The sequence below is a fragment of the Phyllostomus discolor genome, chromosome 4 (genome assembly GCF_004126475.2).
Source record: "Phyllostomus discolor isolate MPI-MPIP mPhyDis1 chromosome 4, mPhyDis1.pri.v3, whole genome shotgun sequence".
Classification (NCBI taxonomy): Eukaryota; Metazoa; Chordata; class Mammalia; order Chiroptera; family Phyllostomidae; genus Phyllostomus; species Phyllostomus discolor.
In genome coordinates, this window is record NC_040906.2 from 181,705,954 (window position 1) to 181,731,610 (window position 25,657).

General features: G+C 38.2%; 1 non-coding gene across 1 annotated transcript; it reads right to left on the bottom strand.

Moving 5' to 3' along the window:
* Positions 1-21,311: 21,311 nt before the first annotated feature.
* Positions 21,312-21,418, bottom strand: LOC114495810. The gene has a single exon (XR_003684479.1). It is a non-coding gene; the product is annotated as a U6 spliceosomal RNA (small nuclear RNA).
* Positions 21,419-25,657: the final 4,239 nt, after the last annotated feature.

Here is a 25,657-nt window from a genome sequence, read left to right on the forward strand (position 1 = left end):
TGAGTGTTGCCCTGGTTTCCCTGGAGAGTATTATGGTTTCCTTTGCCAGTAGACACCCCAGTGGAGGGCCCCTTGCCCAGTTCTGTTTGGAGTACTCTCAAAATGACAATCCCTCCAATACAGCAATGCCACTGAGTCTTGCAGGTCAATAGAACCCAAACTACCCTCCTTCATGAAGGGACTAAATGACCCAATAAAATCCAGCTATTTTATATTTTGTTCTAAGAGGCTGTGGAAGTATCTAGGGGAAAGGTAGGAAATCATCGTATATTAAGTACCTAATATCTATCAGGCACTGTGAGGTTCTTTCCATGTGCTACCTTATTTGTCACACCAGAAAAAATCCTTCTGTAAATCATGTGCTATCCCCATTTTACAGATAAGAAATCTAGTACTCGATAAAGCTGAGTAGCTTGTCAATGTTAAACAGCAGGTGGGTTTTCAAACTCAGATCTATGTCACTCCTAAAATGATGCTCTTTCTCCTTGTCATTTGGTTTACTGGGCTTAATTTGCCCTCAGTCTCTATGAAAGTGAAATAATTTCTCTTACATAGGCAAACTGACCAATTTAATTATTTTTTCTTGAATTTATGAGTCTTTTACTTTTCATGGCTCTTCTTTTCTTTTGTGTTGGCAAACATAGACCATATCTAGACAGCAGTAGGTTTGGCTAAGGTGAAATTTTGTAAGTTGAATGAGAAGAAGACTGGCTAATTGGTTTTGCTCGCTTTTTGTGTCTATAGGTAGGGTATAGTCAGGCTAGATATCTGTATGTGACAATAGGTTAGAAAGACTCTTTTAGTTGAGACTTTATGGAGTTAGTCAAAAGAACTAAGAATGACTAACTGCACTCAGAATGAAGACTACATTCATTTTCTGTATGGATAAGTTAAGTCTAACTAGAGTGGCCATGAAAGTAGCTTATACATTTCATTTTTCTAGATGCTTTGTATCCTTTGATGTTTTGGGGGATTCATAGAAAACTCTACTACCTGGAATAGCTGATACTTTACTTCAAAAACCCTTACTAACAAGATCTTGGTCCTCATATCGATAAATAGCCGAAGTTCACTTTAAGTAGAATGTTTATGCCCTGGCTTGTTTGGGTTTGATTCCCAGTCAGGGCACATGCTTAAGTTGGGGGTCCACTCCCAGTAGGGGCATTTATGAGAGGTAACCTATTCTCATACATGGATGTTTCTCTCCTTCTCTCCCCCCCTTCCCTGTTCTCTAAAGTCGATAAAAACAGTAAAAAATATATTTATTAGTAGATTCCTATAGAGTCTTTGCCTACCTTCAGTATTCTTGCTGCTTGATGTATTTATTGGCTCTGGGCCTTTCTTGCCTTTGTCTTTACCTATTTAGACTGGAGGGTTTTTTGTTGACTCATTTCATAGTATTATTTTTGGTTGAAGTAGTAAAGAGCCTTACTCAAACTGTTTTAAAAATTAAAAGTGATTAATCCACTCATGTAGTTGAAGGTTACAATGCTGGTGTTGACTTCAGGTTCTGTTCAATGAGGAGTTCTGCTCCATTTTCCTGCGATCCTCTTGGCTCTGATCTCCTGCAATTCTACCTTCACCCTCAGCCTGGCTTGCCTTAGGGTTGGTTATAAGATGACTGCCAGTACCTTCTGGAGGGACCTGTTTCTCCATTCAGGTTTGTGGAAAAGAAAGAAAATATTACTTCTCAAACCACTGAAATTTCTCCCTGAATGAACCGTCATGGATGCCCAGGGAGACTGAGTTTAACCTAATGGAATCATTCTAATCAAGGCTCATCAAGGGGAGGTGAATTGCACCAAAAATGCATGGTTTCTATAGACTGGAGAATGACAGCTTCATAGGAGGTAATACAGATGCCCAACATACTACATGAACCTAAACATTAAACTTGTTGTTTTATTCTCTTTGTTGTTTGATTGGCTGCTAACATCAGAGCAAAGAAAGGTGGAGAAGGGTCATTGGGATCTTTGTGATGAGGAAGTCACATTCTCAGTGGTAACTGAGGAAAAGAGATGTTCTCCTTCATAGGAGTTCTGAGACAGCGTTGTCAACTGCTTTCAGCAGGAGGTATTAGTCTAACCAAATGGTTCCTGAGGTGTGGTTCCTGGAGTCACAACATCAGCATCTCCTGGGAATGTTTAGAAATGCAAATGTTGAGGCAGAAACTCTGGGACTGGGGCAAACCTGAGTTTTAACAGACTCTGCAGTTGATTCTGATTGCATTAACATTTGAGAACCACTGGCATAACAACTAGTTCAGCTGTCACTTGGTTTCTGTGTCTACTTGACAGACTCATTTAATTTCATTTAGTTGCTGTTGGAGATTGGGATGTACCAGATAACTGAGGCCCAGACAAATTGTTTTCTTGTTATATTTTGGTACATATCAATAAAATTTTGAATTCAACAAAAATCGTATAGTCAGTTCTTCTATAATGATTGGTTTTAAAGATGTGGATTTGTTCCAATGCAATGATATAGTTAAAAACAAGTTCAGCATAAAACAACAATTTTGCATTTGCCTATGTGTTACAGTCCTGTCCCACTTAATGATGGGAATATGTTCTGAGAAATATGTCATTAGGCCATTTCCTTGAGAAAACGTCATAGAGTACTTACACAAATCTAGTTGGTAGAGCCTACTGCATACCAGGGCTATCCGGTATAACCTATTGTTCCTAGACTACAAGCCTGTACAGCATGTCGCTGTACAAAATGACACAAGATTAAATTAAGCACAAGAGAAATGATGCAACAAGAGTCACCATAAGCACGGTGTATTGCTTTGCAACAAACTTTTCAAAAGGGGAAAAGTGGACCGAGTACACTCTAATGATAAAAGGATTGCATGGTAAGCATAAACCAGAAACATAGTCATTTATTGCCATTATCAAGTATGTGCTGTACATAATCGTGCTATAGTTTTATATGACTGGGAGTGCAGTAGGTTTGTTTACACCAGCATCACCACAAATATGTGAGTAATGCTTTGTATTATGACCTTGTGACAGCTACTGACGTCACTGGGTGATAGGAATTTTTTAACTCCATTACAATCTTTTGAGACCATCACTGAACATGCAGTCCATCATCGACCCAAACTTTGTCATGTGGAGCATTATTGTATTTTTATCTGTTGGAAATATTAGGTGAATGCAGGAGACTGCACACAGCTGAGTTGAGCCTCATAGGAATGCAAAATGCATGACACAACCCCTACACCCACATATCCCATGGACAATCACAGCCTACATGCACCGCCACTGATGTTACAACCTCCCGTTGACTCAGAAAATCTTCCTTCCACTTCTCCAGAGCTCACAAGTTGCAACTCTGCCACAAGCCTCAGATGGTTTTCAAGTTAAATTACCAAGTTTGTTGTAGTGTTTAACAAGTATAAAACTCTACTACCATTATTATTATTTCTTGAGTTTTAAAAATGTTCCCTGAGAAATGTTTTGAGTGTCATGCCCCAGTCCCTATGGTTTTGTGTTGTTTTGCAGTGTAGAGATTTTTTAGAAACACATATGTTGCACTGAAGCAGAACTGAAGGTAATTTGAGCAAAACTTAGCAACTTAAAACTGGTATAATCTTTATTTCAGGTCAGGGCGAACTTTTTGTTATAACTATAATTACTTTGTTTCCTCATTAGTAAGCACAAAGTACTGAACTTTTTACCATCACAGAGTGACGGTCTTTAAAATATTTACCAGTTTTTATATTGATACATTTTATTCAAATCGAACACTGCAGGCTTTAGACACCAAAATATGCTACCCTATATTTAAAAAAATTCAAGCAAAATAATGGCATTTCTGTTTACTTTCTTCTCTTTTTGATAACCAGTTATTACTGGAACATACAAATACCTGAAAATGCCCAAATTGCCCTTTTCTTCTTGGAATAAAGATTCATTGATATAAGGCAAAAGATTTTACAATAATATCAGGAGTTTGGTATCACATTAGGGAGATTTAATAACCAAGGATGTTTACTATAATTATTTTCTTGAATATATGTTTCTTTGCCCTATTTCTTTTTTTTTTAAAGATTTTTATTCCCATATTTTAAATCAACTCTTTAGGAATGAAAAAACGATGATTGTCAATGATAGTCACCACTTACTGTATGAAGGGGGGAGGTACTATAGTAATTAGCTGTATGTATGTTATATGCTCTTAAAACAATTGGCTTAGCCCTGACTGGCATGGCGCACTTTGTTGTCCATTGTCCCATAAAGGGAAAGGTTGCAGGTTCCATTCCCGGTCAGAGCACATGTCTAGGTCCCTTTGGGATGCGTATGAGAGGCAACTGATCTATGTTTCTCTCCCTCCCTTCCCTTCTTCTTTAAAATAAATACATTTTAACAATGATTTAAATGTTGTACAGAAATGACTCTTTGGACTTAATTTTCATGGTGTTCCCCACTCCCCTTGCCTCTTATTCAGTGACACAGTGCTAGGAAAGTATGATTTCTGGAAAAATGAAAGGGCAGTAAGGAAATAATAGCACCCAATGGCTCGTTAAAGTATTTAACAATTAAACATGAGTTGACCAAAATGCATTTACCCTGAATGGAAATATAGTGAAAATAGTTTTATCTTTGGAATTATTCACTGCTTATTTTTTGTTGTTGTTTTCATACCCTCTATGTTGTCCACATCAGAGTTATCTGTTTTAGATTACAATCTGTCTCGACCAAGACTTTGTTTCTAAATTGCTCAGTGCAATTAAATGCTTAGTGATTATGATAAAAACATCATTATAACTGTTAGACTAGAGGCCTACATACAAAACCGTGTCCCATGGAGAGCAGCTTCTGTCACTGAGCAACAACGGCTGGGCACACTCTGGATAAGGGCAGGACAGGCGATTTCTTGGTTTAGAACAATCGCTTAGAACACCAGGCCGGTGTGTGCGTGTATATGTCTGTGTAATTGACTTCTAAATCTATATCAAAGAAATACCATTTACATTGGGATATATAGGAAGGTAAATTAATAATTTCGTTCATTGCGGACTATTTGATGGCTTTGTTGATCTCCAATGGTTTGATCTCATAAATCTGTATCCTCTATTACTTTCACTAGTGACTCACAGTAAGTGGTGAGGCATTTTCATGTATAAATGTGTTTTAAATTATCAGACTTTGTACTTTGTACAATAAAAAAGACTCAGGCGATAGTCTCAAATAACTTCCATTAATATTTGCTTACTGTCTGATAAACATTAGATACATGATCCTACATAATCATCAAAATACTCTTTTCCAAAATTAAATTAACAGTATTTGCAAAAATGTTCACATTAAAAAAAAAACTCAACACAGTTACACAATGGATGAGAGTCAATTTCTGGAAATACAAATTTGTGACTCCTCCTTTAAACAGTCTATTAAAGTCCCCAAAGAAATATGAATACTCATTAACTTCTTTATTTTCGAAAGGGTTTTTCTTCTCTAAATCTTTAGTCTTCTACTTGTTAACAAATTCCAACTGGACTTAAAAAAGGAAGGAAAAAACAGAAAAGAATGTCAATCATGTCTGTAAACTGTAGGCTTTGCATAATGAAGTACCCTTAAATTCTTGATGAATAAACATCTTGAATGTCAAATGGATTTTCAGGGGATATGTAAACTGACAAACATTTCTAAAGTCAATTTCCAAATTTTAAGTTACTCTTTCATAATGTATAAAACCCTTAAGGTTTGAACAGAAACTATTTTTTTAATTAAAAAAAAAACCCTGAAGTTTGAAAATAAAAGCTTATATTTTAAAGAGTTGTCAAGGAAATAACCCATTCAAGACTGCTTTTATTAATATAAATTGCTGGGAAAAATAAGATTTGTAAAAGACAATGAATACATTCTGACCTCCACAGGAGTTAGTGCTGATGAATATATGCCACACTGGAAGGTTTTGTTTTCTAGTTCTGACTTGTTTACTAACTCAAGGTTTGGATTCGGGCAGACCCTTTCTTCTCTTAAAGCTTTGTTTCCCTTGTGTCCAAAAAAGAGCATTGTCTGTGAAACCTTTAAAGTTCTTCTATTTCTAACATTGTACTAAATTATTATTTACATACCACGGTATATTTTTAAAATTATTTAAATGCTTCAGAAATATATTTTGAATGCACATGGCACACTGAGCTACTAAGTTGAAGGAGCCTACAAAGTCTCAGAGGTGTCACTTAAGTGCACTGTTGCTCTGATGAATGACCACTGCTTGAGAGGGGTGAAATTTGTCTCTTAAAACTTGTTTATTTGTAGTGCTGGTCGGGGTAGTTTAGTTCGTTAGAGCATTGTCCTGATATGCCGAGTTTGTGGGTTTGATCCCCGGTCAGGGCACATATGAGAATCAACCAATGAATGCATAAATAGGTAGAACATCAAATTTATGTCTTTCTCTCTTTCCCTCCCCTTCCCCTCTCTCTAAAATCAATGAATCAATTTAAAAAATACTTGTTTATTTACTTCAAATACTGATGCAGGTAAAATATACATCAATGTCTATTGTACAAACACAGACAATTAGATTTAGTTTTTCATTATAGATCTGTAGGTGACATGGACCATTACCTACAATATTACTTTAATGTTTTAATACCCTCTAGTGATCAAATAATTGTATGGAACCCCTCATTTGTATATATATATTTATCTTGAATAAGGTTGATTTCAAAGATCAGTGCCCCTGAGTTAGCCTGGGAAAGGCCAGGGCTCTTAAATCAGTTCAATGCCTGTCAACTAAAAGCCTCGAAACTAGTGGTATTTCTCATTAGAGCATTTTAATTGCAAGGTAGAGAGAGGGTGAAGGGGAGGAGGAGGGAGATCGTCAGAGAAACCACAAGGCAGGTGTTATTCTACCATCGTTCAGTTTAGTGAATGTTGGACTAGTAAACCATTAAAACTGAATATAAAAACATTGCAAATACAAATTTTCTGTGTTTGTTTTTGTGTTGTCTGTCACACTGACAACTAAGGGGAAAATAATGCATTTGTACAAGTAGGTAATCTTTGTGTCTCTGAGATTCCTGGGCCTGAAATAATTGGCAGTGTGAATCTGAAATGCAGACACAGAAAGTGACCCCAGGTTTGATGCGGTTTTTGGCTTTTCATGTTTTTGTTTCGGTGCATTTTTTTCTGATATCAAATATTACCTTGGTGCTGAAAAATCAAGAGGGGAAAATGCAGGCAGAAACATGAGAAAAATCAGCTCATTACTCCTTTCCTGTGGATGATTGGGCTGCTGTGATTGGTACGTTAGACTTTGTAGTGTCATTTCGCACCTTTCTCTGCAGACATCAATACCAGCAAATGAAAAGCAAACTTCTGAAATGTGAGGAAAAGCACCAATTATTTATGTATGCGCATAGTTTCCAAGGGTTTCTAACTATTGATCTTCAGGTAAATGTCTAGGCAGAAGCAGATTTAAGCACATAGGTATATGTGCTGTCTTTTTACATTTATTGTAATTAACATCTGAGGCAGGAAGGAAAAGACAAATTATAATTCTATTATTTTTCCCACTTGCCTCTGCAAAAAGTGGGAGAGAGAGGGGATAGCTCTCTATCTACTTGAAATACATTTAAAATATAACCAACTCAAAAATCCTTAGGCATTTTCCTCAAAGTTTCCTTCAGTGAAAATTGATATGAATCAAAAATTTATATTACAAAGAAATGGCAGGGCCATTGCTCCTAGCAGAGTTATCTGAATGATTTGCTAGGTCAAGCAATCTGTCAACTATTTTCCTCTCAATCATAGGATTAGTATATCAGGCCAGATTCTTATCCTGTATAATGTGAAGCAAAGTTATTTTTGGAATCTGACAGAGTATATAATTTGGCACTCCTAAAGGAGACTTTCTGAGATTTTACTTACAAAAAATGAGTGGATATTATAGTAAAATATAATCCCTATGCTAAAGTACAGCTGTAGAAGTGAAAATGCAGTTTGAATACATTCAGAGTGAGTCTTCAATGCTTTCTCCATTAAATAAAGAGATTGCAAATTAAAAGTACTAAAAAATTGCAGTTGACATTCAGAAACTCATTAGCTTCATTCTTTTCCAAAATCACCATAGCAATTAGTCTAAACTTTAATTGCTCAAAATTATTCATCATTAAAACACGACTTTTAAAAGACTATTTTTTTTTCTGCCTTGGACTTAAATTTTTTAGAATTTTAAATCCATTCCTCTACCAGTTTCTGAAATGATCAAGCATGTTTGCATTTGCATTTTATCTGTCCAGATAGTCGCTTTCCAAACATTCCCTCTCTGGAACTCTCTCACACTGACTTCTTCTGCTTGGTCAGATATCTGTAAGCATTCTGTGCTTACAGATGTAGATCATATGCCAATCCAGATTTCCCAAAAAAAGTGGGGGGGAAATGTATATAGGGATCTAATTAATATTTAGAAATTTCTGATAGAGGGCTTTCTCCATCTCAACAGTTTTATCATAATACAACCTTTACATTTTCTTTTCTTTTATGATTTTATTATTTTTAGACAGAGGGGAAGGGAGGGAGAAAGAGGAGAGAAACATCAATGTGTGGTTGCCTCTTGTGCTCCCTGGACCGAGGAACCTGGCCTGAGACCCAGGCATGTCCCCTGACTAGGAATCAAACCAGAGACCCTCTGCTTTGTAGTCCTGTGCTCAAACCACTGAGCCACACAAGCCAGGATAACATTTTCATCTCAATTTAACTTCTTCAGCTTAAGATACTGCTTTTTTCTCCTCCTCCTTCAAAACTTATGTTATTTTTAGTTGTTATATTGTTTAGGTTTGCTTGTTTTGTTGGTTTTTTTCAAATCAATATATGCTATTTTAATGAAAGAAAGTTCCTCTGTCTTCCCAGTAGCCTTGTTTCTGTCCCATCTCCTATTTAATGATTTTAGGGTTTTGGTGCAAAGCTTAATGTTTTGATGGATCATTGGAAAGACCTTGTTTATTTTTAATTGAACTTATTGGGATGCATTTGTTAATAAAATTACATAGTTTTCAGGTATACAATTCTATAATATATCATCTGCATGTTGTACTGTGTGTTCAGTGCCCCAAGTCAAGTCTCCTTCCATCACCTCTTATCACTCTACACTGTCTTCTACCTTCCCCCACACCCCTTTCCTGTTAGCCCGTCTCTGCCAATTTAATGATTAGCCCAGCTAGAAGAATACAGAAAGTGAAAGAAAAAGTATAATTTTTTAAGCTCCTAAATACATTATATTCCACGTAGATAGAAATAATTTGTAGTCTTGTGTGCTATAGAGAGCCTCACTTTTCTTCCTAAAGAGCATATGCTAAGAGAAAACACGACAAACAGAATGAAGAGAACTGCAAAACTGGGTGAAGATTTAAAGTCATATCAGTGGCTCATTGTTGAGCTGAAAGAAGCACAAGACTGCTGAGCAGCATGGACGGTCCAGCTGAAGAAGTGAACATAGGTTTTTGGTAGCAGGAACCACACATTTTTGTATGCTTCTTTCTTCTCAAATGTTACCAGAACCTGGGTGTAGTCCATAAAAGGAAGTGAACCTATGCAAGACAGGATTAAAAGGGAGGAGTTGAACAGCTGGAGGTCAAAATACATTCAGAACAGTGGGGTAAAAGGAGCCTAAAACTGGGATGGTGTGAAATTGTATTCCAAGAAAGAATGAAGTGAGTAAGGGGGAAACCCAGACTTAGGACAAAGTATTCAAAAGAATTGCCATTTGAAAAAAAGTATGGAGAAAAAGACCACCAATAAATAACCAGGGCTCCTTGTGCAGAAGGAAGAAAAACAAAGAGAGCTGCCTGGGGAATGTGTTTTTGAGAAGTAGGGCTGACTTAGAGTGTCTTTGCTGTATCATTACATTCTTGGGGATGACATTTCTTAGATAACTAAAACTTCCACCTCATCAAGCTATCTGGAGGTGATAAACCACCTACTATGAAGTTGGCCTTTTCCAGGTTTCTACCTTGGCACCAAATTAACACCTTAGTCCTTTTTAGCAAGGTTATTTTTTATTTATGTTTTTGATTTCCTCTTGCATTTCAGTGATAGTTGTCGGGGCATACAGTCCCCGCTGCAGAAAGCTTTTATTTTTAGGTCTCTCTATTCAGAATGAGTAGTCCCTGTTTAGGGATTTCACTGTCATTCTAAGCTTACCATTGAGCTACGCCCTGTAGCTTTCTAAAAATTCAAGTCACTGGGGAGGCCTTTTGAAATGCTGAAAAGACAAGACAACATTTTGTACAAAGGAGAAAAAGCAACCAAAAAGAGATTCCAGAACCAAGTAGGAACCATGAAAGGGACAGGAAAGTAAAGGCAGTGACAGGATCCATGAGGACAAAAGACAGTACATCAAATTCTTCGTGAACCATCCAGAAACACCAAGACCACTGGCAATTTATAGAGGTTTGCAAACATAAAAGGAAATTCTCACTTTTGTAATTCCCAAAGGACCACCCAAGGTCCTACAGGTCATATAAATACTTCCTATTGTTAAAATAAGGAAGTCATTTTCTGGGCCACAATATTAGTGAATTAATTAGGTTTTGAGGGCTCTCCTTAAAATTCATTCAGGAATAGATTTTTAAAAAGTAAGTACATTATTTCAGTGAAATTAACTTATGCCAAACCTACCTTTTAAGAAAGGAATACCTTAGTTAAGCAATATGCCTAGATAATAAAAATATTCTTATTTAAGTATTGCCATGTTTTATAAAAGATGTTAGAATCCCTTTCCCCAATACTTAGCAATCTTAGCTTTGATGCCAGAGACTAATAGATATGTTATAAAGTAATTGCAACAAAATGTAGAGGTACAATTCAGGGCATGCATAATTTGCCTTTAAACATGGATGTCATAATTTTGATCAGGATAACAACAATAACACTTCTTTCTTTAGTCTTATCATAGAGCTTGGTAAATAGAAGTGCTCATTGTGTATTAACCCTGATGGTGATGAGTGAAAATGTGTAATGAATTATCAAGATTTAGATTGACTTTTAGAGGGACTTACTTTAACACATGCTCAGTTCCCCAAAGTTTCCTATATCTTTAACAATCTCTTTAACCCTAGCAAAACGTATCAATATCTGCTCTGGCCAGCATGGCTCCATTGGTTGGGTGTCGTCCCACAAAGTGAAAAGTCACCGATTAGATCCCCAGTCAGGGCACATGCCTGGATTGTGGTCTGGTCCCCAGGTGGAGTGCATGTGAGGGGCAACTGATGGATGTTTTTCTCTTGCACCTATGTTTCTCTCCCTCTTTTCTCCCCCACTTCCCCTCTCTCTAAAAAAAACATTTGTTAAAAACATATTGGTATCCTTTATTGATGGTGTCATTCCCTAGAATATCTGCGTCTATGCTCCTGGAGTTCCCAACAGTCTCCCCTAACAGGTTCCACCTGATGTGACATTCCTTGCCCAACGAGACGCTATCTTTCTGTCCTGTGACTCACCTACCAGAGGTGTGTCTCTCAAAGTTTATCGTCTGACCTCATGAACCACTTGGAAAGGTTCATTCCTGAAGATGGCAACACCTCTGGCTGAGTCCTTTATACCTCATCACAAAAGACCAGCAGGAAACAAGGTCAGAGGAAAATGGCACTCACCTCTTTTATTATGTCTATCTTTTCCCCATTATAATGAGCTTCGCAATCCTTAAATTAGGATGACTTACATTGCCCTGTCCCTAGAGAGTTATTCCTTGGCTCTCACAGCACTTGGCCACTGGTGTTTGTAATTGGTTTTAATTACTGCATGTCACCTCTTCAAAACTCGAAGCTTTACGAAAACAAAGAAAATGTTTGTGCCTCCTGACTATCACTTTATTCCCAGTTCCTAGCACAGGATCGACAGTATTACAAAGTGTTTAGGAGCTTGCAGTCTGGAGCTAGGCTGCTTGGTTCAATTTATGGCTCCATCCTTACTATCTGTGTAGATTAAATTATTTGCACTTTAGTTTACTTACCTGAAAAATAGGTATTTTAATAAGAACGTTGATCTGTTATGGAAGATTAAACATGTTAATTTGCATAAGTACTTAGTGCTTGGCACATAGCAAATAGCTGTTAAAGTAGGTGTTCAAAAAATATTTGATGGATTAACAAATGCCACAGTAGGTCCGACCATCAGCATTCTGCAGACATCATTTAATCAGTCTAACGAGTCCAGCTGCCGTGAGAGCTTTTGATTTTCTTCACACATGTTTTTCATTTACTGCCTCTTGGGCTTCATTGTATTTGTGTCAAAACCACTTGTCTAAACATTTAAGAAAGCAAGACAGTGTTGCATAGTTTTATAAACCATTATTGTTCGCCTCTATGGGTTTCTAAAACTTCATATACAAAATGCTCCATTGCCTCATCTGAGGTTTTAATACTGATCAAATCTACTCATTTAATAGATAATGTAGTAATGTGGTATGTGGTGAGTAAAGGCGGAGGGAGGCTAGATTGATGTGTGTGTGGTTAGGTGCACTTGTTTGTATGTGTGCCTGTGTATATTTGTGTGTGTGTGTGTGTGTGTGTGTGTGTGTGTTGGGGGTGGAGTTGGCAATGCTAAAAAGGAACAAGATGAAGTTTCTGCTCTATGGAATCTTGAAATGTAATAAAGATAAGCATGCACACAACTAACTCAATCACACAGCTCAGTCCTCTGGGAACCTGTGAAGATCTGCATCCTGCTCTGGGAAAGCACAATCTCTCTTTGTGGCTATAATTTTACCCAGGCCAGCATCTGAGTTAGAGGGTAGGCTCCTAATGTTTCACTTTATCAGTCTGTGCAATGCCCCACGTCTCTGTACACCGAAACCAAGTGTTGCTATTAGCACAATGTGAAAAGAATTTTGTTCCCTGAAAGGGACAAAAGAGGTGCCGTGAAGCTATAGAAAAAGGCAAGTCTCTCAGTGAAAAGGCTTTTCTTAAAAGGACTACCTAAGGAACATTTCAAACCATGTAAACAAACAAACAAACAAATAAACCATGATAACTGAGTAGAGTTTAAATCTGTGCCTCTCCCATGTTCTTTCATCCTGGTTCTTTTGACTTTTTGAATTGCTTCTTTGGGTTATTTATTTCCCTCTCCATTTTGTTGTAATACTGAGAATTCCCAGAGGGGAGACTATAGAAGTCTGTCAGCAGCAGGGTCTATTCTGGCAGGAAAACTATGCTATAAAAGAAAAAAAAAAGAATTTTCTGTCCCCGTAGTTCAATATTTTCTTCCTTTATATGTCGGCTAAATTCCTCCATCCTATTTCCTCACAAATGTCAGGGTAGAGTTGCGCCACTCTCAGACAGCTCTCTTCATTATGATTATCAGTGTTAATGCCATGTCATTAATCCTCACGGGTATACAGAGGCCTTGCACTGAATGAATGGGGAAGGTCACCATGGAAACATTTGTCTCCATAGCTGACTCACTGCAACCCCCATAACTGCTGAACCACATCCTGTCTGCCATCTGAATTGCACTGGATGAAGCCACAAATTTGGCATCTCCTATAGGACCATTTTCTTTTTAAAAGCTATTAAAAATCTATGCCAGGAAAATGTTCCTCCAAATGTTCCTCAGACTCATGGTAATAATGCCAATTAGTTGTTAACACCTTTTCATAAACACACAGGGTAAACATTACCTGTGGTTTTTCAGCTCCCAGAGACTGCATGGTCTTATGGCCCCTGGAGATGCGCACTGGCAAGGAAAGGAGTGCCTGTGTAGAAAATAAGCACGACACCCGCACTCTCACATTTCAGGAAGGAGCTTCCTCAGGGGTTCGTGTGATCTATCAACCCACAGCACAGTGAGGTGGAGGGGAATAAAATGGTCCTCGGTGGATTTTTGTGTTGTCTCTTTCAGTATGAAAAGCAAGTGAGATAACCTATATAGAAAAATTACATTGGAGGACTGCAGACTTCTCACTTCGCCTCATCATAGGAAGGCAGGATACCAGCATTTCCTAGATGAGAAATCAGGTCTATGCTGGGAGATATCAGGCTTAAATAAAATCACCTGAGAACTGCAGCGTACATCCCAGCCACCTCAGCACCAGGTAAACAGAGCAATCTGTCTAGGCTTGCTGTGTTCGGAGCTGGCAGTAATTATACAAACCTGGGCCCAGCAGGAGGAGCAGGCATGGGAGTGAAAAAGGGAATGGGCTATTTCCCAAGCTGTGCATATTCGCTGGATCTTCCGAGGCAGGTAGGTCCTCATTTCTGATTTATACTTCAGGTTCCAGATGAAGTCTTTAGCTCAAGTGATAATAATACAGCGCTTGCTGAAACATACGCCATGCTGTACGTGTATTAGCTCATTTGCTTCTATAAATTACCCTACGTGGTAGGTAGTATTCTTTATTTTATTTGACAGGTTATGACTCTGAGGCATGGAGCAATTTAGTGATTTCCCCATGTTCACATAGCTCTTAAGTGACTGAGTTGGGACATAAACCGAGGCAGTTGGCCTCCAGAGTTTATTTACTTAAACATTAAGCCAAATATTTGCCTCTTGTGAGGTCATATTTATTTATTCTCCTCCGTCTTCCTGTCTCCCCCTCTCTTTTCTCCCTCACTCCATCTTCCCTCTCTTCTCTCTCCCCGCCCCCACCCCCGTGCCCTCTCCCATTGACTGCTCTTCTTCTCTCTCGCCTCTCTCCCTCCATTATCTTCCCATTGCCTCCCACGTGCCCCTGAGTATCTATCCCCACTCCCTCTTTCTCGTACCTCCCTCCATCTCTATCACTGGAAGTGGACAGCTTGTGGACCGCACCTGGTACACCAGCTGGTCCCAGGACAAAGGAGTTTGGTCTCTTTCAGATCCCTCCTCTCATCAACCCTGCTTAGTCCCCCTTCGTCTGCTTCTTTCCCATAGACTTCCAGTTCTTTTTAACTGTTTTCCCTATCAGAGTTTTTTCTTGGAAAGGATATCTTAAATTTATATAGTGAATTTAATCTCTTTACATTAAAGTGCCCCCATTTATGGTCATTTGCTTCTTCTTTCTCTCTCTTTTTAAACTCTGCTATTGAAGTATGCCATATATATGTGGCTATGGGCTGAACTGTGTATCTCCCAAATTTATACGTTGACCCTCAATGTGACTGTGTTTGGAGATGAGGCCTTTAAGAAGGCAATTACAGTGAAACAAGGTTATAAAGATGGGACCTTATTCCAGTATGACTGGTGTCCCTATAAGAAGTTAGACACCAGGGATGCGCATGTGCAAAGAGGACACGTGCAGATACAGAGAGAGACAGTCATTTGTAAGCCAAGGAAATAGGCCTCAGGAGAACTTGTTGGCACCTTATATTTTGTACTTCCAGCCACCAGAACTGCAAAAAAATAAACTTCAGTTGTTTAAGCCACCTAGTTTGTGCTATTTTGTTATGGCAGCCTTACCAGGTTAATACATGTGGAGCAATATATAAATCTTAAGTGTACAGCTTGATAGATATTTACACATTTACATATTGATACTTAAACAATCTTTATGGATCAAGAAATAGAATATTTCAAGTACCCAAGAAAGCCATCGCGTGCCCCTTCCCACTCACATTAGAAACTCATGTCGTTTTTCCAGACCTGCCTACCTGCAGAGAGGGCATGCTCAGGTTCACCCCTGTCCTGCAGCAGGGCTCTGCCTCTGCCGGTGCCGAACACGCCAGCGTCTGGGTGAATGAACAAGGCACTTGACTCGAGATCTAAAGCCACATCTTCAAACTGTTTCACAAATGATAAATATGACGTTCTAATCTTCATCCAGTTTCTGTGTCTGTTTCTCAATTGTTTCTGAGTTGTGGAGGGAAAAGGGTACCAGTAGCTCCTTAAAACCTAACATATTGGTGTTTGAGACCCTGTTTAGAATTTTAAAAGATACCTTCCACTTTTATCATGAAATATTTGAAACATTTAAAAACATGTCTAAATATAAAGATCCTACCTCCTGATTTCAATAAATTGAAACAATTTACTATATTTACCACTTGGAAAGAGTTTTAATTTAAACCACTGTAGCAAATCACGGAGATTCTTGAACTCTGAAGGCTCTAGATGCTACAAAGAGTGCCTCTGACAGAACCAAATTCAAAACACAACACAATGTAAAACTCCCATGATTGCCTATCTCATTTTTACCTAATGTATTTCCCCTAACGCTGCATATCATCTGCTAATCTAATGAAATGCCCCAAAGCTCAAACTGTTAAATTTTAAAAATTTCCCTTCCTTTGATATGTGATTGAGGGTCCCATCTTGATTTGATGAAGGACGAGGGGCAACTGGGAGTTTAAGCAGATTGGGGACTTGCCTGCACGGCTAATGTAATTTATCTCATTCCCAGGCTCCAGCCAGGAATAGCCTTGGATTCCATTTACTTACCTTGCACTCCAATCATACTTACAGAAGGAGCAAGTAGTGAGTCACCCCTGGAAGATCGGGAAGCAACATCGTAAGGTTACAGAAAATTCGAACAAACTTGAGAGGGAAAATGCAGCCTAACCTCTTCAAAGAATTGCTGAATGGGTTTAGAAACAACAAAGCTATTTCTGGCGGATAGTCAGCACGAAGAGTCCTATATCCTGAGGCAACATGCTCAAAAAAATGAGAAAATTGAGACTTGAAGTGAAGACAGAAAAAACTGAAACATATTAAAGGTAAGCCAGGCAGAAGATTACATTCAGGGCAGAGTTTGTTATTGTTTTGGTAGGATTGTCAATTCTAGGGTGGTGAAGGTGAACTATAGACAACTTTGAATATAAAGAACTTATTGCCTTCATATACTTACCCAGTGATTTCAGGATCATGTTTGAAAAATACATGGGCAGGCCTCCTGGTGAGAGAGCGAGGTAGAGATATTGACTGGAATTACAGCATCAAGAAATTGAAAAGAAATTAGTCAGTAAAAGCTTGTAAATAGTGAGAGTCCCCATAAGGTAAAGAAGAAAAGGGAGCAGTTTAAGAAGCAGGTCAAACTGTTTAAAAGTGTGTGCCTTGGTTTTCTTGTGTGATCATCTGTTAACTTACCTGTAACTCTGGACTTACCACTGAGAATGAGCGACCACATGCATTCCAGTAATAAAGTTGCAGGCCATGGCTGCTGAGAAGCTCAAAACTCATCCTAGTGTCTGAGGGAGATGCTTCTGCCAGAACTCAGCAATAATTATAGAAGAATAAGTATGGACTTTAATTTCTTTGAAAAAATTAACTCACAAGGGGAAGATTTTATGTGCCAACTTGATTAGTGCCCTGAGACCTGGTAAAATATTATTTCTGAGTTGGTCTCTGAGGGTGTCTCCAGAAGAGATGAACTTTTGAATCAGTAGACTGAGGAAAGAAAATCACACTCATTAATAACAATTAATTAATTGGGTAGACACCTTCCAATCAGCGAACACCTAAATAGAACAAACAGGTGGATAAGGCAAATTTGCTCTCTCCGCTTGAGCTGAGACATCCGTCTTCTCCAGCCCTCTGACATCAGCTCTCCGGGTTCTCAAGCTTTTTGACTCATAACTGGAATTACACCATTTACCCCCAAAGTTTTCAGCCTTTTAAATTTGGACTGAATTACATCACTGTCTTTTCTGGTTCTCCATGCTTGCAGATGGCAGACTATGGATCTCCTTGGCCTCCATAATCAAATGAGCCAATTCCCATGATAAATCTCATAATAAATTTCTATGTATTGAAAAAAATATATACCTTATTAGCTCATTGATTCTTTTTCTCTGGAGAACCTTCACTAATGCGTGGCCTGAACTCAGGATGGATACTCGTAATTTACAACACACTGGACTTGTATTAAAACAAATTTGGCTCCGAACTTCCTAGAAAGCAGAACTGTTGTTATCACTTACTTTTTATTTTCCTTTTTTATATTAGGATATATTACCAGGAGAAAAATGAATAATTAAATGATCTCTTAGGACATCCTGCAAAAGTATACTCAAAAAGGTTTCCCCAATTTACCTGCCATTAACAGTGTACAAAGTGTGCAGGTTTAATTCACATTGTCAGACTAGTTTGTTATACTTTTTACATTTTATTTTGGCCAGAATTGGCTATGTCATTCTCAGTGAACTACAACAACTTGGGTTTTTATCTTGCACAAACTACATTATATTTGGTGTGCTGGATAAACAGTGCTCTGTGTCATCCTCTTTCTGGAAGTTTTTACATCAGTAACTAGCTATTCTGCTCTAGAAGGGGAAAATATCACTTATATTCACAAACCCATGGACTAGAGTAATGGCTTCACCCAATCACAAGTTGCCCAGGAAATGCCAATCCACCATAGACTAATAAGAAAAATGGTTAGAATATACTTCAGGATCAGTCCTAGAATCATTGCAAGTTTTCCCAAATTCTGTAGTTGAAAAATGACAGCTTGCCTTATTTTACATTCATATTATAAGAGATGTTGATCAATTTATCCTTTTTATGGTCTTATATAATAAACTGAGTATGTAAAAAAAGTTGTTTGAAGAATTAAGTTCTCAAGTTATCAGTATGGTTTCGCCATTGCCCCTCCCTCCTCAGGAAGTTCCATATAAGGAAATGTTCTGCAGGTAATGAGCACCTGATTTGCAAACACACTATAAGCAATACATATAGAATTGTTCAATAAGGGTATTGATTATTAACAAAGTTCGGTAGCCTATGATTGATTTATAGTCACACCAAGATAACATTAGTCATCCTACCTAACCTATTCTGCCAAAGGTACCTATTTTTCCCAGGTACATTTGTTAGGCCTTTTTCAATTGGAAGTGACAATTCTAATTCGAGTAGTTTAATAAAACAAAAATGTATGGCCTTCAGTAAAAACCACAGGTTTTTAGGTGTGCTGGAAATCTGGGGTCAACCAGTATCATCAGGAACCTCTCTCCTTCTCTCCACTTCTCATGCCTGTTTCCTCATGTTGACCCTTGATAGCTCTTCTCCACGTGGCTGTGAAGAGAACCTTTGTAGTTTATAGGTAATCAAGTCTATGTTAACTTTGGAGCTAGCAATCTCAGAGAATAGTGTATGACCTTTGTTTTTCCATATTTTTATCAATCCTCAAGAAGACATCATTTAACCTTGCTTGAAAAATATCCCCAAATGGGACCAGTATCTCTATTTAGGGGCAAGGCATAAATATATACAATATTAATCAGAAATTGGACAGCTTTATTTTCTCCAAGTTATATTTCTCCAATTTTATTCATTAAAATTTTAATCCTTAGTACCTCAGAATGTGACTATATATCTTGAGATAGGTTCTTTGAGGTGGTAATTAAGTTAAAATGAGGTCATCAAAGAGGCAGTAATCCAATATGATTGATGTCCTTATAAGAAGAGGAAGTCTAGACACAGACATGTTCTAGAGGAGGTCTTGTGAAGACACAAGGAGGCGGTGGCCACCTGCAAGTCAAGGAGTGAGGCCTCAGAAGGAACCAACACCACCAACACTTTCATCTTGAACTTTTAACATTCAGAACTATGAGAAAATAAATTTCCATGGTTTCAGCCAGCCAGTCTTTGGGACTGTGTCATGACAGCCCTAGCAAACTGACCCATATCCCCAATCCTACAGAAGGATGAGATAGATGTGGTCTTTGGATGGTCCACGCAACCACCAGCTCCAGAATGGGAGGCAGGATAGGATGCCTTTGGGAGAAAAGGAGAGGTTTCATAACTTGAAGAAGGAGGGTGTGATGCTAGAAACACCATGATTGCTGGTGCCCCACAGACAGAGAGCAACCAGTCTGCCTTGGGCAAAGGTCATGATTTCACAGTACCATTCTGGAAACAATTGATTATTTATGATAGGCGTTTCATCAAAATTGTTCAGAACATTCTGAACCTTAGCTTCAACCACTACAAGTTTCATATAGATGGGGCTGACAGCTGAGCAATAGTGTTTGCAAGGCTCCTGGGTCAGTCAGGTTTGGATTTGGATCCAGAGTCTGTCCATTTATTACCAAGATTACCCTGGGAATCTCTGTTTCCTCCTTTATAAAATGGGAATAATGAAAGCACTTTTATCCTACAATTGTTTTGAGGATTCTTTAAGTTAATTCACATAAAATTCTTAATACATTTTCTAACACAGTAGCAGAAATAGTACATACCACCTGCTTTTGTTCTTATTATTCTTGTTATGCATAGATTGCCCAACACATTCAAGTGACCTATTGTATGTAAGTTATTCAAAGCTTTGAATTTTTGCTTAACTATTATCTTTAGACCTTGTCGTTGACACCTAAATAAAGATGATAGATATAAAAGATTTAGAATATGTCCTAAAGCATATTTCAGAAAGAGAATAGAATTTGGACCTGCTACATTCCGTACATCTCTGTTTAATATGAAATGCCTGTGTGCTAACAAAGCGAAGGTGTCCAGTTTACAGCTAGAGCTCTGATAATATACCTAAGGACAGGTCAGGACAGTAGATGTTAATAGAAGAATCATTTGTTTATGTCAGAGACTAAATACCAAAAATTGGAAAAATGGATTATTCTTTTCCTTTTGAAACAGTTTTTGACATATAAATGGGCTACCATTTAATTCATATCATATATCAAAAATGGGCTTTTCTTAATAAATCAAGTGGTGTGGGCCTATTGCTTAGCATTTTCCTGTGGCAGATAGTGAAGGGAACCAAAGAGTAGCCTCTCCTTTTGGCCTTAGATCCAACTCTTCATTTAGAATATGCATAGACAAATATTTCCCATTTACCTGGGCCACCTCCCTGTTCTATGGGGCATTTGAGTGAGAGCCTTGATGAAGCTGATTGTTAAGGACCTTGATGTAGCGGAGGTTGCTCTCTGGAAGAAGAAAAGGGGACCGATTATGAAAGTGGGAGGAGGAAGAGGAGTCATTCAAGGAAAGAGGAGGATTAGTTGGTGAGAATACCAAGGAGGGCATTGTCCTCACCCTCAAAATGGGGGGTGGTGTTAATAGAAAGGAGATGGCCCAGCAACGTCGCGTTCCCCAAGCACAACACCTGGTAGGCTGAGTGAAAACAATCTACTGGTTTTGTTGTTTAGGAAATTACTCATGGCACGCAATCACAAAAGTAGTTTCATTCTTGTCATTACACAGAAATCTACAATGGACAGAATAGCAAGGAAGTCCCATTTTTTTCTTTTTCTCTTTTAAAATATTTTAACAGTGAGAGCTACATGAGGTTTTAAGGGATAGTTGCATTTTTTTATACAATAAAAAAGTGTTTATTGACCAACTGGGAAAAAGTTGAAGTAAAAGATTCTGCATGTAGAGCAAAGAGACAGAAAGAATTCCAGCCAGCTGAGACTGAACAAATTATTTTTTTTAAATATGGAACAGTTCATGAATTTGCATGTTATCTTTGCACAGAGCCCATGCTAATCTGCTACGTGTCATTTCAGTTTTGGTGTATGTGCTCTCGAAGCGAGCAGAACGAAATTTTAATCACACTCTATGTGTGAATTTTAAGACTTGCTAGACTTAATGTGAATGTCCCATAACTTCCTGAAGCTCAAAAAGTTTAAAATTAATTTCATTAATTAATTCTACCTATCCTCCAGTATATATCTATTCCTATATTCTCTCTCTTAGGTACCCCGTCTCCAAATGAGAAGTCTGGGAGTCCATTTTATATTTCTTCTTTTTCCCGTCAGTCTATCACTGTGATCTTTCCTCCCATCCAATCAGACACAAAGCCCTAATCAGTCTTCTCTTAAGTCTGCCTGTAGTCTGTTTTATTTCTTAAACAAGTTTCTTTTTTTTTGTGATCCCCACTGAACTGGGGCCTCTTCAAGGGTGAAGCTTGTTCTTTATGTTTTTCCTAATTTCAACTATCAAAGTTACATAATAAAACATATTCAGTAAGTTTTGTGCCAATGAACTAAATGATCTAGTCCTTGGTCTTCCAGATTCATGCCCTGCTTGCCTTGCATCCTGCACTCCAGTCATGCTGTACAACCTACTCTTCCACTAATGCCCTGGGTAATTCCATGTTTCTTTGTATTTACACAGCTGTTACTTCACCCAGGAATGCTCTTTACGATGTGTTGTCCTTCTGGAAATTGGATGATGACTTGGAAAAGTAAATAGAGGAATTAATGCCCCTGTAAAATTTACCTTTATTCCTCTGTTAGTGTGTAGACCTTGCTGCATACATTTCTTTTCCTTTCTGGCACACAGCAAAACATTTCTCAGCCTCATTGGTTGTTTGACATGGCTGTAGAATGTGAGTGGAAACAATGTATGTACTCTTATGTGTGGCCATATATTCTTCCCAGTTGTCATTTTTCATACGGTTTTCCACTATCAGATGGCTGGTTTAGAGAACCCCTCAAAGGAGATCTCAGGAGCTATGTATGGAAGATAGCCCTGCAGTCATGTGCAGCTAAACCTGGGATACATTCTCAGAATCTGTCTTTAAGTGAACTCTTTGTTGTGCGAACCTCATAGAATGCCCTTCCACAAACTCAGGTGTTGAAACCTACTTCTGTAACCAACACAAGGGCTGGTTGCCAGCCGCTACAAAAGCCAAAACTCAGAGGCAGGTGCTGATGTAAAAGAAGGTGGTTTATTTTCATGTGCCGGCCACCAGCAAGATGAGGGGCTCACATCTCAAAACGCATTCCCTGGGAAAATGGGGGACTCATCACAAAGCCCATCTCCACACCTCAGTGGAGGCAGAGGCTTTTATAAGGAGAATGAAGGGAACGGAACAAACAGATCCATGAAGGGGTTGAAAAGTCCTCTACGTGCAGATGAGCACAGTCCCTTCAGATAAGGCAGGTGATGGTCTGGTGTAGGTCATCCTGGTTTAGCCATCCTGGATTCATATCATTCCAGCTTCACATCATCCTGGTTCCGTGGCTGGGATGCCTGAAGATTAAGATCTGCGTCTTTTAAAGTTAGTTCCTAGAATTCTTGTACAAACATGTTGTTCACCTACAAGCTGCACATTAGAGTCAGCACTTAAAGAAACAATGTCAAAAAAATAGTGAGGTGGGTTGCAACTTCTCACCTTTACAATTTTCCACTCTTACAGTACTATAATTTATGTGCTATGCTTTTATTCAACGGGCAGTGCCAAAGGTTTGTTTACACCCGCATCACCACAAACACCTGAATAATTGTAGTGTAGGCCCTCGCAGTTGGCTTTCCTTTTAGTAACTCGAATGCCTGCCCTAAGCTTTGATTGCCTAGGCATCCATTTCTAGGCTGGCATCCATTTCACAGAAGCATCTGCTTTCATTCAGGAAAGCCACTGAGAATGAATAAATGTATTGCCAGCCACGTGGCTAGAGAAAGAGCCAGGAGGCCTCCCCGCTCCCCCACCATGGATGCTCATTTTTTGTTAGAGATCTTGGTTGATTTAGATAACTGGAAAATTTGGAGTACTTGTTTTATTTTTCTTCCTGTGCTTTGAATTCCCACTCTTTCATCTTAAATTTACCAATAAAAAGTGTAATCACAAAGCCTACAGCCCTACCCTCAACCCCAATAAAGGCAGAACCTCAGGCATGAACATGTGCAAATTCATGGCAGGGACTCACTCCCTTCTCTGTGTCTCTCTTCCTCTCTCTCTGTCTTTCTCCACGGGACCTAGCTGTGTGCCCTTGGCTGTGCCTTGTACTCTCCAGGGCCTGTAAGTAATAACCTCTTAATTTTTCTTCAAAGTTTCTTAGTGGTTATCATGGAAGGGCATCTTGCAATCATAATAACAGTCACAAGAGTCAGTCCAATAATAACATTGACTTAGAAAGGGGAGGTGTCTGGGGGAAGCACCAGCCCAGGTGAGTGCCCCCAGGCATTTTTAGCTGATAACCTTGCTCTGTATGGGTAGACTGAGAGGGTGCAAAACACTGATGTGTTGCCCTGTGACCTTACTGCAGCTATGACGTCGCTGGGAAACAGGAATTTTTCTGCTCCATTATAATCTTATGGGACCACTGTTGTATATGAGGACCGTCATTGGCCGAAAGATTGTTATTCAGTGCATGACTATATTGGAAAAACGAACCAGGTCCCCAAGTCATTGCTTAGAAGAGAGCTGCTCAACCATCAGCTCCTGCCCGGGGCCACTGTAAGGGTAAGAAATAAACCTTCATGATGTTAAATCTCAAGTTAAATTTTGGATTTTATCTATTATAGCTGCTAGTGTAATTTTTAACTAATACAGCTTTCATTGCATCTTGTAATCCCATTATAACTCATAACAGTTTGTAATCATTGATAGATATGTCTATCATTCTACTAGACATGTCAGTTGTGGAAATTTTTTCAGTCCTTCCAGTATTTGGCACAAAATAGGTGTTTTACAAACATAAATTCTAAATTTAATGGGGGACCACAGTGTAATATATTGGCTTTTTCTCAAATTATTTTTTTGAGGATGATAGTTAACAAAAAATAACAGTCCTTATAATTTGAATTATAAGTAACTAGATTTTCTTCATGCATGAAATTCTCTCATTGGAAAACGTATGAGACGTCAGCATTCCTATTTTTACCCAGTTACCACCAGCAGTTCCTTCTACTCTGGATAACGAGTGAGTAGAAACGTTTTCAAATTCCAACGTAGTTATCTAGTGTGTAATTTGTTATCTGTATTTTCATCAGTGGCAAGTGCAATGGTAGCTTGTGCAAATTAGCACTCACAGTATGAGTGTTTTAGTACAATTGAATAATCACAGTATGCACTTTGAAAGATAATTCCATCAGGGCAAGCTTCCTGACCAACACACACACACACACACACACACACACACACACACACGCACACCAATGGCCTGACCATTATACAATTTGCAGTCATTGTTAGAAATTACAAGTTCATTGAGTAATAAATACAGTAGTCACTTGGCCTTTAAAAGTGAAGCTTTGAATTGGTGGTAAAAAGAGGTAGTTGCATACAATTCTTTCATTACCTGCCTCTTCTTTTCTTCCCAAGATTATGAAACCCTGGATTGGAAGTTAAGAGGTGTGAGGGGAGTGAAAAGGGGGAATGGTTTTTCAAGTCAAAATTATAGCTCTTTTAGTCTTTTTTCTAAGCTTTTCCTTTTATTCTGGGGCAAGTAAGATGTTTTCAAGCCATCTGAATTATACTGCATAATTGTTAAATTCATAGAGAATGAAAAATGCCTCTGTTATTCAGGATTGTCCTAGAAAATAATTAGTACGAATAGATTTAGGAAGTACTGGTTACTAATCCAATATAAGGATATTTTATTTTATCTTTTATCTTCAAAGTAAAGTCTCATTAATTTGAATTGACACCTATTTAGAATTTATAATAAATCAATCATTTTAGTTTGAAGGTTGTTTTGCTTTAAGATTTTGATGGTGAAATAAAATTTGAGAACAGTTTGTTAATTTATTTACAGTGTTTAAAGGAAGGGAAAAAAGCACAGTACTGTTTATGGGATTAATGCCAATTATAATCTAATAATAGCTATTTACCAAAGTAAATAGAATAGGATTTTGATTTTTCAATAATTGAGTTTGTGTTACTACATATACTTGGTGTAGATGCAACTACATTTCTTTTAAAATATCTTAGAATCTTAGTTTTCTGTATTTTGCTCATATACATATTTCATTAATCAATAAGAAATAAACAGATAGAGGTGAAATCCTTGCTGTTGGGGAAAAAAATTGTACCCTCAGGTTAATGTGCA